This window comes from Nycticebus coucang, chromosome 13, assembly GCF_027406575.1.
Source record: "Nycticebus coucang isolate mNycCou1 chromosome 13, mNycCou1.pri, whole genome shotgun sequence".
Lineage (NCBI taxonomy): Eukaryota > Metazoa > Chordata > Mammalia > Primates > Lorisidae > Nycticebus > Nycticebus coucang.
In genome coordinates this window covers 94,438,541-94,454,270 of record NC_069792.1, presented here as the reverse complement: position 1 = coordinate 94,454,270, position 15,730 = coordinate 94,438,541, and the positions used below count along the sequence as shown (strand labels likewise).

Genomic DNA, 15,730 nt, shown 5'->3' with positions numbered 1-15,730 from the left:
GAAATATTTGGGGGTAATATAGTTAACTTCCAGATATGCATTAATAATAAGGAGATGATAATCTCTGAGGAGTATAGAAAAAGGGAAGATCAAAAGATGCTAGAGGTTCCATTTTGTCGGTAGAGGCTGGAGGAGGAGGTCGGGAAGGAGGTATCGGGTGGTCAGCAGCCAGCTCGTCGCTACTTGTGGGCCTGGTTCGATCCGTGCCTCGTTTCTCCCTGGAAAGGGAGGGAGGCTTCGACATTGAGAGGAAGCCGCCGCCTCCGTAGTCCGAGCCTGGAGTCGCTAGGGCTTCTCTCAAACTTGTGTGCTGAGGAGACTCAGATGTTGGCCTCAGCTCCTAGGCTGAACTCAGCAGATCAGCCCATGAAAACTTCTGTATTGAGACAAAGGAAAGGATCCTTCAGAAAGCAACACCTATTATCCTGGGCTTGGCAGCAAGGAAGAGGACAGGTAGTGGAAATCCTACAATCGGGAAAGCAGACTGAAAGGTGACAAAGAAGCTGAAGATGGGTGGTGGAGAAAGGTATAACATTCCAGCCCCTCAATCTAGAAATGTTAGTAAGAACCAACAATAGATTAATAGACAGAAGACCAAGGATCAGACTTCTCAGATGAAGATTGTTCATAAGAAAAAAGAAAGAGGACATGGTTATAACTCATCAGCAGCTGCATGGCAAGCCATGCAAAATGGGGGGAAGAACAAAAATTTTCCAAATAATCAAAATTGGAACTCAAGCTTATCAAGTCCCAGCTTACTTTTTAAATCTCAAGCTAATCAAAACTATGCTGGAGCCAAATTTAGTGAGCCACCATCACCAAGTGTTCTTCCCAAACCTCCAAGCCACTGGGTTCCTGTTTCCTTCAATCCTTCAGATAAGGAAATAATGACATTTCAACTTAAAACCTTACTTAAAGTACAAGTATAAAATAAGATAAAGTACTGTTGCTTATGGATATAGTCAACTGGTCTGAAACAGATTGAGTAGGGAATCCTTTTGTGTAGAACTAATTATAAGTGAAAAGTATATTTAGACTTCATCTCATTTGCTCTACGTGTTGTGTGCACTGTGATGTAATAGTATCAGTGCAGCTTAAAGAAATTAATGATTGTATTTGGTAATATTCTCAACTGAGTATCTTATAAGTGAAACTATTCAAGTTTAGATTTGGGGAATGGTAAAGGAATCAGCTTTTTCTATTGTTGGGGGAAAAACAGTAATTTAAGATTATCATTCATGGGTCTCAGTAGATTTATGTGTTGAGTTAGCGACTAAGATGATAAGCATCTAGCTAAGACAGAGATTGAAAACTAGTTGAACATTTCAAAGTTAAATATACTAGAAACAGCCACACCAGTAATAAAATCTGATGCACTGCCAAAAGAAAATGTGAATTTTTCTTAATAGTTGCATTTTACTAAATTGTACAGTGGTGAATGTGGAAAGGGTACTTGAGGTTTATTAGAATAAGGCACAGTATACCTCAGTGGCCCTAATTTTTAATGCAAATGGTGAGGTGTCTACCAACAAATGCACCAAAACAAATTTTTTTATAGAAGCAGTGTTTAATGGTAGCTTTTAAAATACATTTTTGTATTAGAGCACTGCATATGCTATTCAGACAGTGATCTGGCCTTGTCATCCCTGTAATGCCTCCGTAAAGTGGGGAGTTGTATAATGTGAAAGTTTTAAGTACCTAGGGAAGAAAAGAGCCATGTAAATACATGTAATAAACTTACAGCATATGGAAAGTTTTCTTAGCCTTTATCCTACAAAAATAGAATTATTTTAGTATGAATTTGCTAAATATAAGACCATGGACTGTTTTTATACTATGGCCTGATTTTAAAGGTCCAAAGTAATTTGTTTTTAAAGTTTACCTTTGTGCTGAAGTGCCAGTGTGTATGTTGATTGATTTGGTTGTGAGCTATATTTCAAAGTTACAGCTTCATGTAATAAGTTCTATATAATTAAAAAGATTTAAGCTGCTAAAACATTTTTAAGAGGTGACATGCAGTATGGGCTTATTTTTCCCCTTTAAGTCCAAAGATTAACCATTAAAGGCCCCCCCCCAAAAAAAAAACCTTTAAAGATTGATTGCTTTTGCCAATTCTTACAACCTATAATAAAAAGATTGGTTAGTGTAAGGTAACATTGGGTGTTTGTTGGTTCAAAGTAAGTGCAACCCAGGGGACTGCTTTTGCAAAAGTTGTCATCTCTTGCATAATACTTTGATAGCCTTGTTTTACCAACTGTTCAGGGGTAAAGGCTAAGTTTAACAGTTTAACCCAATAACAAGTTAAAACCGTAGGTCAGTTAAATTTGAATTATAATAAAAATCCTATTTCCTAATTTGGTACCTTTGTTTGGGTGTTTATAACCAGAATGGCTGTTGTAGTTCTCCAACTAAATTTATATGAAATAATACTGCCCAATTTAAATATTGGTATCTTAAATTCTATATAGTACCTAATGTATAGAAAACAAATTTGAAGCATGAAATTTAAAAATAAAATTGTTTTTTCTCCCCCCAAAAAAAAAAAAAAAAAAAAGATGCCAGAGGCTTAACTTGGCAAATAACCATGATGTTCTTCATTATATTGACATTTTCTATGACTTTATGGTTTATATTAATGTAGGTACAGCAGCTGCTTCTATAACTTCTTGTGCTCCTAACTGTATACATCATGAACTAAAAACTTTATATACATTTTCTTATTTAATTCTCAGCCTTTATAGTAATAGGAAAGTGCTTTCTGTATTCGCATTAACAGGTGAGAACACTGAAGCCCAGAGAGGTTAAGTGATTTGTCCAAGGTCACACAGCTAACAAGTGGTAGAACCAAGATTCAACCCAGGTCTGCTTACCTCTGACCATGACCCTGTACTGCTCCCAGTGTGCTTGGCCCTTGTATAATCCTGTGAGAAAGACAATTCATATACAACCCTTCCATCCACACCTTGTAAGTTAAGAAGCCAACATTCAGGAAGGCTACAGGTTCTGTCCAAGGCCAATTAGTTAGTTTATTACAGTGATTTTTAAGCTGTCATGCCACTGCACACTAGTGTGCTGTGAGAGGATCTTAGTTGTGCTGTGGAAATTTTTAAAGATGATTAATTAAATTATTTTCAGAAGTTCAAAGCACAGTAAGTATACTCTTTTTTAATCAAAAGAATTTAAGTGTTTTGTGGAAGTTTTATAGGTTCAAGTGTGTTGCAAGATTAAAAAAAGGTGGAAAAACACTGGTTTATTAGCACAGCCAGTTCAGTTCAATATTCTGAATATGTCTCATTTCAGTTCAGTTGTTAAGGACCAGAACATAAATTCAGTGAACTCATTTGATCCTTCGAGTAGCTACGGGGCTCAGAGCAGAGACTGCTGAAGGTAAGAAACAAGCCCATTCTTTGGTCATGATTTAATCTTTTAAATCCAAGAGTGGAGACAGCTGGGCCCAATATTTGTTTTCGATTGAGTGCATCCAAACAAAGCTGGGAAGCCTTTTTTGTTTTCTGCTGTGGGTGCGTTAAGCAAATGGCAAGGAGAACAGTTTTATGTGTGGGGACTTCAACTTTTGCGACAGCCCATCTGGACGCCTCCTCTGCAGCTGTGGGGCTTTCAGAAGCTTGTTTGCTCATGGCTCCTTCCAGGGCCTCTCTGCTGGCCGCCTCCGATCAGTCTGTTTCTCCCTCGGATGAAACAAGCACCTTTCAACATCTTTATCTCCTGTTTCCTGAGACATGAACCAAGACACAAACTCCGCAGATGGCACAATTAAACCCGGAGGACCCCTTGACACCCTGCTGGACAGCGGAGATAGGGAAAAGTAATTTTTCCTCAGAGGACTTTTCTAAATGAACAGAAGCTGAGTTTCCCCTCTTGTCTAAAAAGGTGTTCTTATTGAATTGTTAAAGTAAAAGGATTTCCAAGGTTATGTAGTTTGACGTCTTTCCAGTGGCTATTTTAAAAATGTATCATGTTTTTCATTTATTTATTCAATGCATGTGTCTGTGTTGGGGGGGACAGACATATAGATGCCTGGTAAGCACAGGACCATGTGCAAGGGCAGCCAGGGGGAGGAAGTAGGTGTGACGCAATTGATACAATGTAGCCAGTAGAGTGGAGGATCTAGCCACTAAGTAAATTATAGCAAAAATAGGTATATAACCATAGCATGTGCTTTATGCTATCAAGCACATAAAGGAGCTTTGCAACTGTGAAACAGGTGGACCTCACCTGTGTAGGGCCAGGAACACCTTGGGAGGAAGAGAAGGGAAAGGCTGGGGACATCCAGGAGAAGAGTGGTGCTGGGTTGGCGAGGGCAGAAGAAAATTCAGGCGGAGGCACAGCAGATATTGAGACTGTGAGCTGGAGAGAAGTGGGGTTTTTCCACATTAGAGAAATAGGTGCAAGCTGGTATGACTCATGTGTGAGGAGGGGAGAAGAGGGCGGGGAGTGGGGCTAGCAGTTGTGGGCGGGAATACATCACTCAGACCACATGAGTCATACTGAGTTTTAGGGATAAAGTTCACAAGGAGAGGGAGAGTACACAAACCTTCCAGACAGTGGGTTGACGTCCATGTGGGTATAAGGTGTTCAGTGATGTGGACCAGGAAGTCCAAGGTCAGTGGCCAATGGTAGATGGTGGGCTTGGAAGCCCTGCCCTGGAGCCAGGACCATCTCTGTTGCTGGTTACCAATGTGACTTGGAGCAGTTTCCCTCCATCTGCTCTTGGATCCCTTGCTGTCAGTACAGAGAATGACACTCTGTTCCTGACGCAGAGGAAGGAAGGAGCACCTCAGTTCTGGGAGGACTCAAGCCCCTGGGTGCAGAGGACACCTAATGGCATGGCAGATGGGCAGGAGGCATTACCTCTAGAGGGGGGTGGCAGGGATGTGGTGTTTGAGCTGGACATTGTAAGTCAGAGAGGGTTTGAGAGACAGAGGTGGAGTTTGGAGGCGTCCTGGGCAGAGGGCACAGCTTGGCCAAGGAAAAGAGGTGGGACTGCTCTGGGACAGGGGCAGGTCGGCCCCCGCTGAGGTATATTTCTGGCAGATGGGGCCTGGAGCTTACAGGGCCTTGTGTGCAGCCTGGCACATGGATATTCTGCTTCTGTCCTTCTGTAACTGGGCTCCTGTTTTTTTCCTCTCTGGGTACTAGAAAAGAAACATCTTTCTGTCTGGAGGATGGTTAATGAAAACAAGCACGAGTGCTCACTTTTTAAATTAAAAAGCAAAATCCCCTCATAAATGAAGGCCAACCACTTCTACAGCTGCTCTTCTTGGCTCCTGGGGGCTCCGGCTGGTGCACGGTGAGCAGAGAGGGTCTGAGGAAGCCACACAGTGGGTGGAAAGTGGGGTGAAGCACTTTCACATGGACTACCCCCCAACCTGTCCAGCGCTGGGCTTTCATCCTGTTCTGCTCCATTTCAGGCTGAATCACAACCACGGTGCCCCCAAGGAACTCTGACCCATTTCCCTGCTTTGCAGCTTTGAGAGGCGGCATGAGAGTGGAGAGCGTGCAGCGTGTAGGATTCCTACCGAATTTTTTCCTTTTACTGAGATCTTTCTTTCTTCCCCTGCACTTTTTCCAAGAGACAACAATGTGCAGCTATTAAAAATCTGGGTCCTGGAGATGGGCTGCCTGGGTTTGAATCCTGACTTTGTCACACACTGGCCATTTAATCTTGAGGCAACTCTTTTCCACCTTTGCACCTCAGTTTCCTCATATGTAAACAGGGATGAGAAGACTTTCCTCAAACGTGTAAGAAGAACCTTCTGTGTGCTGGGTGCTGAGGAGGTGAAGGTAGATACACCGTGACCCACTCTGCAAGGACCTCACGAGCTCCAGGGGAAGTGAGATCAGAATCCAGTGATTTAGAAATGAGTCTGAGGAGGGGAGGTGGAGGGGTCCGTGTTAGGGACAAGGTTGCAGGTGGCAGAGGGTGAAAGTATATGATGCTTGAATGATCAATCTGGGTCGGGTTGTGAGGGACCCAGATGTCCTGTTAATTTATTCCTCTATCATCTCTCAACAATATGGAATTGCCAAAGGATTTTCAGAGGGGGAATAATACTATCAGCTTTGTGCTTGAGAAAGATTCCTGCCAGAAAGTAAAGAGAGATGAGTCTAAGTTAGGGACCCAGAGCAAGAGGGCACCTCAAGAACAGACACAGCACCTTGGGGCTCAGTTCCCCCAGGCGGGAGAGAGGCCACCTCACTTTCAGTGGGAAGATAGGGTACACTAGTTAGCAGTAAGTGGGTGTGACTTGGGTTTCATTGTCCCTCAAATCCACTTGGTGGAACCCTTGAACATTCGACCAGAGCATCTCGGAGAGCAGAGACAAGTGCTTGATGAGGCCGAGGCAGAAATGGGTCTGTCAATGGGACTGGACTGTGTGCCTGTGAGCTAATACCCAGCCAGAGTTAGGAACACTGGGGATAACCATCTATTTTGGGCATAATTAATGAATCCTGTGGAGAGGAAAGCAGAGGTGTTTTGAACCTGCTCTGGCAACATTTCCGGGTTTCCTTGATGGTTTTCTGGCTTCCAGGGCTCCCCCCACTTCTTGACCTGCACTCTGAGCAGTGTCTGTGTCTTCTACTCCAAACTTTGCTACTCTGCTCCTGACTCCAAACTTTCATAGCATGATATGCATTACCTTTTTCTTCAAGGGCTTTGGAGGGAGAAGTGGAGAAGCCTTTTCTGGGGCCTGGATTGGGGAGTTTGGGAGGGACTGCTGGGTTCCCAGTGACAGACACAGCCCTAAGTCCTTTAATAACTATTTCTATTTACATTTGTGACATGTGAGCCCCTTTAAAGAATGGGACCAAGAACTATGACACTTTTTGCCTTGGTTTGAAGGTGGTACTGTTACAGAGCTCTACTTCTCAGTTCCAAAATCTGATACTTGACCTGCGATTGGTCAATTAGTATTTGTGAATTATAGCCTCTTGGGTAAACATGACTTGTTTGGGCCGTGGTATGGCCATCATTCAAGTAAAAGTCTACTTTCTTGTTAAATCTGTTGGGAATGAGAAGTTTTTTCCTTTTCTTTGTGATTGCCTGGCTGTGATGATGTAAAACCAAAACAATCAGAGGCGACTGTGAAGGGAGATTTTGCCTGGGAATGAAATCAACAGAGAAAGCAGAAATGCAAAGTAGAGGCAGTCAGCTTCTTATGTTTTTTTGAGCACTTGGATCCCATCATGCCTGAAGCCATATACTTCTGAACATCTTAGTTATATTAAACAAAAACAAAGCCTTGGACTATGGTCTAAATGTTTGTGGAAATTTTTGGAAATTCATATGTTGAAATACTAAACTTCAAGGTGATGTTATGAAGAGATGAGACCTTTTGAGAGGTGATTAGGTTATGAGGGTGGAGCCCTCATGGATGGGATTAGTGCCCTCATTAAAGAGATCCCAGACTATACTTCCCAAAGCAATCTACCTATTCAATTCCATTCCTATTAAAATACCAACATTGTACTTTCAATATTTGGAAAAAATGATTCTGTGTTTTGTATGGAACCAGAAAAAAACATGTATAGCTAAGGCAGTTCTTAGTAATAAAAATAAAGCTGGAGGCATCACCATACCAGATTTTAGGCTGTACTACAAAGCCATAGTGCTCAAGACAGCATGGTACTGGCACAAAAATAGAGACATAGACACTTGGAATCGAATTGAAAACCAGGAAATGAAACTAATATCTTACAACCACCTAATCTTTGATAAACCAAACAAGAACATACCTTGGGGGAAAGACTCCCTATTCAATAAATGGTGTTGGGAGAACTGGATATCCACATGTAAAAGACTGAAACTGGACCCACATATTTCCCCACTCACAAAAATTGATTCAAGATGGATAAAGGACTTAAATTTAAGGCATGAAACAATTAAAATCCTCAAAGAAAGCATAGGGAAAACACTGGAAGATATTGGCCTGGGGAAAGACTTCATGAAGAAGACTGCCATGGCAATTGCAACAACAACAAAAATAAACAAATGGGACTTCATTAACCTGAAAAGCTTCTGTACAGCTAAGGAGACAACAACCAAAGCAAAGAGACAACCTACACAATGGGAAAGGATATTTGTGTATTTTGAATCAGACAAAAGCTTGATAACTAGGATCTATAGAGAACTCAAATTAATCCACATGAAAAAAGCCAACAATCCCATATATCAATGGGCATGAGACATGAATAGAACCTTCTCCAAAGAAGACAGATGAATGGCTAACAAACATATGAAAAAATGTTCATCATCCCTATGTATTAGAGAAATGCAAATCAAAACCACCCTGAGATACCATCTGACCCCCGCGAGAATGGCCCACATCACAAAATCTCAAAACTGCAGATGCTGGTGTGGATGTGGAGAGAAGGGAACACTTTTACACTGCTGATGGGACTACAAACTAGTACAACCTTTCTGGAAGGAAGTATGGAGAAACCTCAAAGCACTCAAGCTAGACCTCCCATTTGATCCTGCAATCCCATTACTGGGCATCTACCCAGAAGGAAAAAAAATCCTTTTATCATAAGGACACTTGTACTAGACTGTTTCTTGCAGCTCAATTTACAATCACCAAAATGTGGAAACAGCCTAAATGCCCACCAACCCAGGAATAGATTAACAAGCTGTGGTATATGTACACCATGGAATACTATTCAGCCAATAAAAAAGATGGAGACTTTACATCCTTTGTATTAACCTGGATGGAAGTGGAAGACATTATTCTTAGTAAAGCATCACAAGAATGGAGAAGCATGAATCCTATGTACTCAATCTTGATATGAGGACAATTAATGACAATTAAGGTCACCATGGGAGTGGGGGAAGGGGAGAGCAGAGAGAGAAAGAAGGAGGGAGGGGTGGGGAAAAGAAGAGCAGAGAGAGGGAAGGAGGGAGGGGGTGGGGCCTTGGTGTGTGCCACACCTTTTGGGGGCAAAACACGATTGCAAGAGGGACTTTTCCTAACAAATCAATCAGTGTAACCTGGTTTATTATACCCTCAATGAATCCCCAACAATAAAGAAAAATAAAATAAAGAAATACCAAAGAGCTGCCTTGTCTCTGCTACTGAGTGAGGACACAGTGAGAAAGTGCCATCTATGAAAAAGTGGGCTCTCTTAGGATGCCAAATATGCCTACACCTTGATCTCACACTTTTCCAGCCACTAAAACTGTGAGAAATTCCTTTTATTTTTCCAAGCTACCTAATCTAAGGTATTCTGCTATAGCATCCCAAACATACTAAGACATCTTGTTTTTGCTTAAATAGGTTTAAGTGGAATTTCCTTGACTTGCATCCCCAAAAAGTCTGGGGACATATAAATAAGTACAATTAACTATGACTTGTGGAAGAGGAAATTGAGATTTAGAGACATTTAATGACTTTGCTGAGGTCACAGAGCTAGCAAAGGAATCTTGGAATAGGGAATCTGGAAATCATCTTAAACAGTCTGAATCTGGAGCCTGTACCCTAATTGCCATTTGACAAAAGTAAGTTCCGTATCTTAGTCTATTTTGTTTTGTTGTAAAGGAATATCTGAGGCTGGGTAATTTATAAAGGAAAGAGGTTTATTTGGATCATGGTTCTGCAGGCTGTACAACATGGTGCCAGCAACTGTGTCTGGTGAGGGCCCAGGAAGCTTCCATTCCTGCTGGAAGGCAAAGGAAAGCAGCAGGTGCAGAGATCACAGGGAGAGAGGAAGCCAGAGGGAGTGAAAGGTGCCAGGCTCTCCTTAACAACCAGCTCTTGCAGGAACTAAGGGGCGGGGAGAACTCACTCACCCCAAGGGAGGTTGTTTCATGTAGTTAGGAAATATGTTCTAGAAAGGCCGTTGCTGAGCTGAGAACTGTATGCTGAGTGGCAGCTGTGGAGGTATGAAAAGAACATGTACGTGTCATAGACGAGTGAAGTAGCATAGTAGGTGCTGAGGACCACACACTCAGTGTCACTGGAGCCGTGACTGGCCTGACTCAAGCCTCCCATAAAAGTGGTTCAGCATCAGTGCACTCACCCTGTCAACCTCATGTTCTGCCCTTCTATCAACCACCCTCACCCTCAGAATTCAGTCCCATACATGTCCTCCTGCTACCTGCTAGCTAGGTCAAGCAGAGTCCTCCTCTCACTCATCAGCCTTGCTGCTTCAGATGGGATGTGGTGCCACAGAGCCTTAGCCTACATAAGACCCATTGGCCATGCCCTGAGAGTGCACCTGCTTTCTTTCACACAGGAGGAATCTTCAACCCCTTTTCAATGTTGGGGTAGACACTGGCTCTTCATAGGGAGGACTGGCCCATTTCTGAAGGTTCAGTGTTGCTTTTTTATCAATGTAGTTCATAGTCTGTACCTGAGGTTCTCACCATTTTGTAATCATGACTGTCCTTGGCATAGCAGACATGGCTGGGGTGGAACCGTAGCCATGGTTCGAGTTTGGCCACTCTGATGATTCATCCATGTGCCTGGTTCTCATTTTTCTGTGCCCTTTTCCTACAGGAAAGGAAAGTCTCCTTACATGTTACCAGGGAAGCCCTCAGGCTTTCTCATTTTTCTTTTAATTGCTGTTTAATTACTTTTAGCTATTTGTAGTTTTCCCTAGTGCATCCTTCAAAACTTAGCAAAGGCACCCAATTCCACTGTTCTGGTAACTATTCTCCCATATTTCTCAAACATGTGGTGTGTCACACCAGCTAATGTATATTTCTTCCTTCATTATCTCATCCGAGTTCACAATTAGTGAACATTTTAATGGTTGCACAGCTACTCTGCCAGAGGCTACATGTCACCTCCAGCCATAACGGGGCCAATTGCCAGCTGGGTGGGTAGAGCTCCAAATTCCCATAGTTATATCTTCTTTCTAAGTGCCAAATGTCACATGTTGGATTTCCTGGCATGCAGACTCTGACTGGGAGATTAGCATGCAAGATTTTTTTTAATTAGGGAATGCTCTTGGATTCAATGCTTATGGAAGGGAATGGAAGAGGGAAAAAGGGAAAGGATTGTCAGAGAGAATTTGAGCTAGGATACAGCCCCGGTGGCTAAAATGGCTGAAATGGCTTTTCTGAATTGTCCTTGATACCCTTGTCTGAACCATTCATTGATGAGGGTCACCCTGGGGCATAGGTCAGCTCTTGGGTTACTCCTTCAGCTAAAATGATCCCATTTTGGCTATTTAAAGCAAAATTTAGAATGATTAAAATTAAATAAAATTAGAAATTCAGTACCTAAGTTGCACTCTCCACATTTTAAGTGCTCAATAGCTGTGTGTAGTTCATATTTGCCTTATGAACAGCACAGACATAGGACGTCTGCATCACTGCAGAAAGTTTTATTGGATAAACAGCTTATCAAAGGTGAGTCTCAGTATTAGTGAGAGAAGGACTCTTTCATGTGACCCCCAACACTTAGGGTTCTTTCCTTCCTGGGTCCCCCACGAAAGCCTGGGGTGCTCACTAAGGAAACTTATCCTTGTTAGCCCTGAACTCCAGTTTCTGTTAGCCTGGCCTCATGAGCCTGTTGGAGGCTCTGCAAATTGTGTCAGCCTCTTAGACCCCAAGTTCAAATCAACAAATGAAATAAAGAAGAAAGTGCCATATAAGGTTGGGCTCACATTCCTGTGCTTTCCTCCTTAGAATCTGTGCTCTCACTGACAGAGCAGTTTCCCAATGATTTTAGTTATTTAAAAAATAATTTTTTTTGTTGATTTTGCTTTTGATTTGCTTTATTCTTGGCAGGAGTGTTGACTGGCAATAAAATAGCCTGCCACTGCCCGGATTTGCTATCTATTGCTGACTTTAAAAATTTATATCCCAATTTGGCTGCCATGATATTTCAGTCTGTTTGGGTTGCTACAACAGAATACCATACATTGAGTAGCTTAGAAACAACAGAAATTTATGGCTCATAGCTCTAGAGGCTGGGAAATCCAAACTCAAGGTGTGGCAATTTGGTGCCTGGAGTTGGCCTGTTCTTTATGCACAGAGCTTTCTTGCTGTGTCCCCACATGGTGGAGGGGGTAAGCCAGCTCCCTAGAGTCTCTTTTATAAGGTCACTGATCCCATTCATTAGGGCTCTGCCCTTATGAGGTAATCACTTTCCAAAGACTGCCTTTCCTAATACCATCACCCTGGGGGTTAAGATCTCAACATATAAATTCTGGGGGCACAGAACAGCCAGACCATAGCACATAACATCCTTCAACTGATGTCTTTTTCTGCCTTGCTTGGCTCTATCTCATGGCTCTATCTGCCATGTTGTTCCCATCATTTGACATTCCACTCTTATCCTCTTACTTTTTTCCTTCAAATTTCATCTTGTTAAAATAACTTAATCCCATGACTTTCCTGCCTATATGCTGAAAGCTCCCCCCCTCCAATTTATATTTAGTCCTCAGCAGTCTTGGTCTCCTGCTAGGAGTGTTTCCATGGTATCCCATAATCCTCCAATTATAACATTCATCACATAGTAGCTACAAATAATCAGCAAATGAATTGATGCTATGACACAGAATTTTGGGTTTGAATTACTTAAAATAGGCCATGATTTAACTAGGGACTCCTCATGACTGGCACTATCATGGTTTAAGAAGCTCTTGACAGGAGGCTAGGAACCTAGGAGAGCTGACCCTCTGAGAGCACTGGCTTATTTATAAACACTTTGGAGAAACAACTGGAGTAGGTCTGTGCTCAAGTGCAATGTCTTCAGTGATGAAATGTTATTACTTGTAATCCCACATGCACCAGCTGTGGAAGGCTATTTATACCTTTGGCTCTATAACTGTCTTTGCACAGTTTATGGCCTGGTTGACTTGCTTCACTCTTGGGGATATCACAAGGGCAAGCTTAGAAATACTGCTTTGGCACAATGCGATCTCAAGTTGTTTGTGAATGCTCACAGTTGGAATGGGTTGATAATAGTTAAAGGCATGGTAGTGCTCTAGAAAGAGAAGTGAATGAAAGGGCAGGAGACTTGGGTTCAAGTCCATGCTTTGCCACTGAAAGCCCAGGCGAGCTTGTTCTTGAACTTCCATGTCTATATCATTAATTTACCCCTCACCCTTTTTCCCAGAGACCATGTAAGTATAAAATAAAGAGTAAAAGCATGGCCTTTGCAAAAGTGTGAGGCCACTCTGAGAAGGTTACATCTGGGCATTTGGAGGGTGATGGAGGAGCTGCTCTTTCATACCTGCACGAGTGAGGCAGTAGCTTGTGTAGTATGATGGGGGAAGAATGAGAAGGTCTAGGGGAGAGAGAAGAGGGAACAGAAAATACAGGTAGGAGGAAAGATCCCAGAGGTGGTGTCTCCTAATGGTGGACTTGTGGGATATAAAGATCTTAATGTAAAGATCTACATTAAGCTGAGAAGTCACTGGAGAGTTTTGAGTAGAGGTGTAAGGTGATTTGACTTCCTTTTAATCCACTCTGACCACTGAGTCAATAGTAGATTTTAGGACAGCATGAGTAGAAATAGAGAGATACGGTAGGAGGTTTTTGCAATTATCCAAGGTGGTAGCTACTGAGGTTGTGGTAGCTATTGAGAAGTGGTGGGTTTCTGTGTAAGTGTTGAGGCGATAGACATTTGCTGATGTGGTGGACGTGGATGAGAGAATGAGAAACGTCGGGGAAGGTGAAAACTTTGTATCTTGAACAGCTGGAGGGATAGTCCCTGTTCACAGGGATGTGGAAGACTGTAAGAGGTACGGACTGGCCCTGGTGGTGAAGATCAGGAATATAATTTTGGACATGCTAAAAATCTGAGATGTCAATGTCTGTCCAACATCAACACAATAGGGTCTTACTCTGTATATTCTTCTGTGATCTGACTTCAACCCACAAGAGAGTAGAACTTCTGTTCTAACTCTGCTGCATGCATAGCACACCATTTGTGTGATTTTTAGTATGTCATGTATCTGCTGGTCTCCATTTCCTCATCAGAAAAATGGCAACAATATGGCAAACAGGTTCTCTATTACTCCACTAGTCTTATAGGGACAATGAAATGTCTATGCAAGGATATTTTTACCAACTAATTAAAATGTTTGGATTGTTGCTTTGACATTTGACCCCAAGGTTTCACTAGATAAGATGATTTGCACCTTTGATAAAGGAGGAATTGATTCATAGGCACTTGGAGGGGTACAGGAGGGAATCACTGAATAAGGAGCTCTTGACTTTGTGCTTGCTTCTTAAACTACCATTATTTTTTATCACTGCAGTCATATTTTCTAATTAGAATATTTGCAAAAGCCTCAGGAAAAACTGCTTGAATGGCCAAGATTTTCTCAAAAACTCTTTGAATCTGGGCAAACAAGAGGCACAGAATCAAGTTTTCTGAGCCCAGTTCTGATGCAGATGTGGCTAAAAATTCAAAAGCAGCACCAGCCAGTTATCAAGCCCAGGTTGCTAATAATGCTTAAAATTAGAAAACGAAAAGCCTCATGTACACATTACAATCATGGCAAGATATACTCTCTAGGATAATACTGTATTTGAGAAAGTAAATGGTTTTATTTATTTTTCAAATTAAAAATTATGAAATATTTCAAACAGAAAAATTAGAGATTCATCCTATAGACACTTAACTATTAATTTTCTACACATAACACAGTTGGTATTTTTCCATGGTCTATATCTTAGAGTCATCTTGGGCAGCTATAACAAATTACCGTAGACTTCATGGCTCAAGCAACACTTAATTCTCACAGTTCCGAAGGCTGGAAGCCTGACATCAGGGATCAGGGTGGCTAGATTATGGTGAGGATCCTTCTCCTGGTCAAAGACCACTGTGTTCTCCTGTCTTTACATGGTAGAAAAGAGGAGAGAGCTCTCTGGAGAGTCTGTTATAAGGGCACTAATCTCATTCATGAGGGCCTCACCCTTATGATTTAATTACCTACCAAAGCCCTATGTCTTCAGACCTTCAGACCATCACGATGGAGGTTTTTAATATCAACATAAAAAAAATATCAACATATAAATATTTTTGGGGGGAGGGCATGAAAATTCAGTCCACACAGTCTATTATTTTGTTTTATTGTTTTTCAGCAGCTTTAGTGAATTAAATTTTACATAAAATTTCAAGTATACAATTTAATAATTTTTAGTAACTTTACTAAGTGGTATAAACATATTCATTTATAGTTAATCCCTGTTCCCCCTCCAGCCCTGGGAAAATGCTAATTTCCTTTTTGTCTCTGTAGATCTTCCTTTTCTAGACATGTTTTGGTTTACAGGGACACCATTTGGTTAATAGTCTTGCCATTAACTCATTTCTTATTCCTTTGCTTTATTTACTTTCACTTTTCATTTTTCCATGTCATTTTAGCCTTTGTGTTTCTTTATTGTCCTCAACCATCTTGTACATGTTGAGTGTGACAAGGAAGTGGAGGCATCACGTCACTAAGCTGCCCCCACTGACTAATGATTATAGTTCCACTAATGATTATAGACCAGGGACCAATGGTAACAGGGTCATTAAATTAGTGATGACTTCAAGAAGTAACTGGTCAACATTTGCCTCAAGTACCTCATTAAAACCTTCATAAGATGCATCCTGTGGTCCAATTATAATATAAAATCAGTGTGGTTACTCTTCACCTGTTTAATTGAGACTATTTATTAATCTTTATTTAGTCAAAAAACGCCATTCACGGACATACAGCATTTGACCACTTGTACCGGTCTTATTTCTGTTTCTCTCATCCATGTCAC

At 41.6% G+C, this 15,730-nt stretch overlaps 1 pseudogene; it reads left to right on the top strand.

Moving 5' to 3' along the window:
- The first annotated feature begins 370 nt into the window (after positions 1–370).
- Positions 371–1,543, top strand: LOC128563531 (proline-rich nuclear receptor coactivator 2-like; annotated as a pseudogene).
- Positions 1,544–15,730: the final 14,187 nt, after the last annotated feature.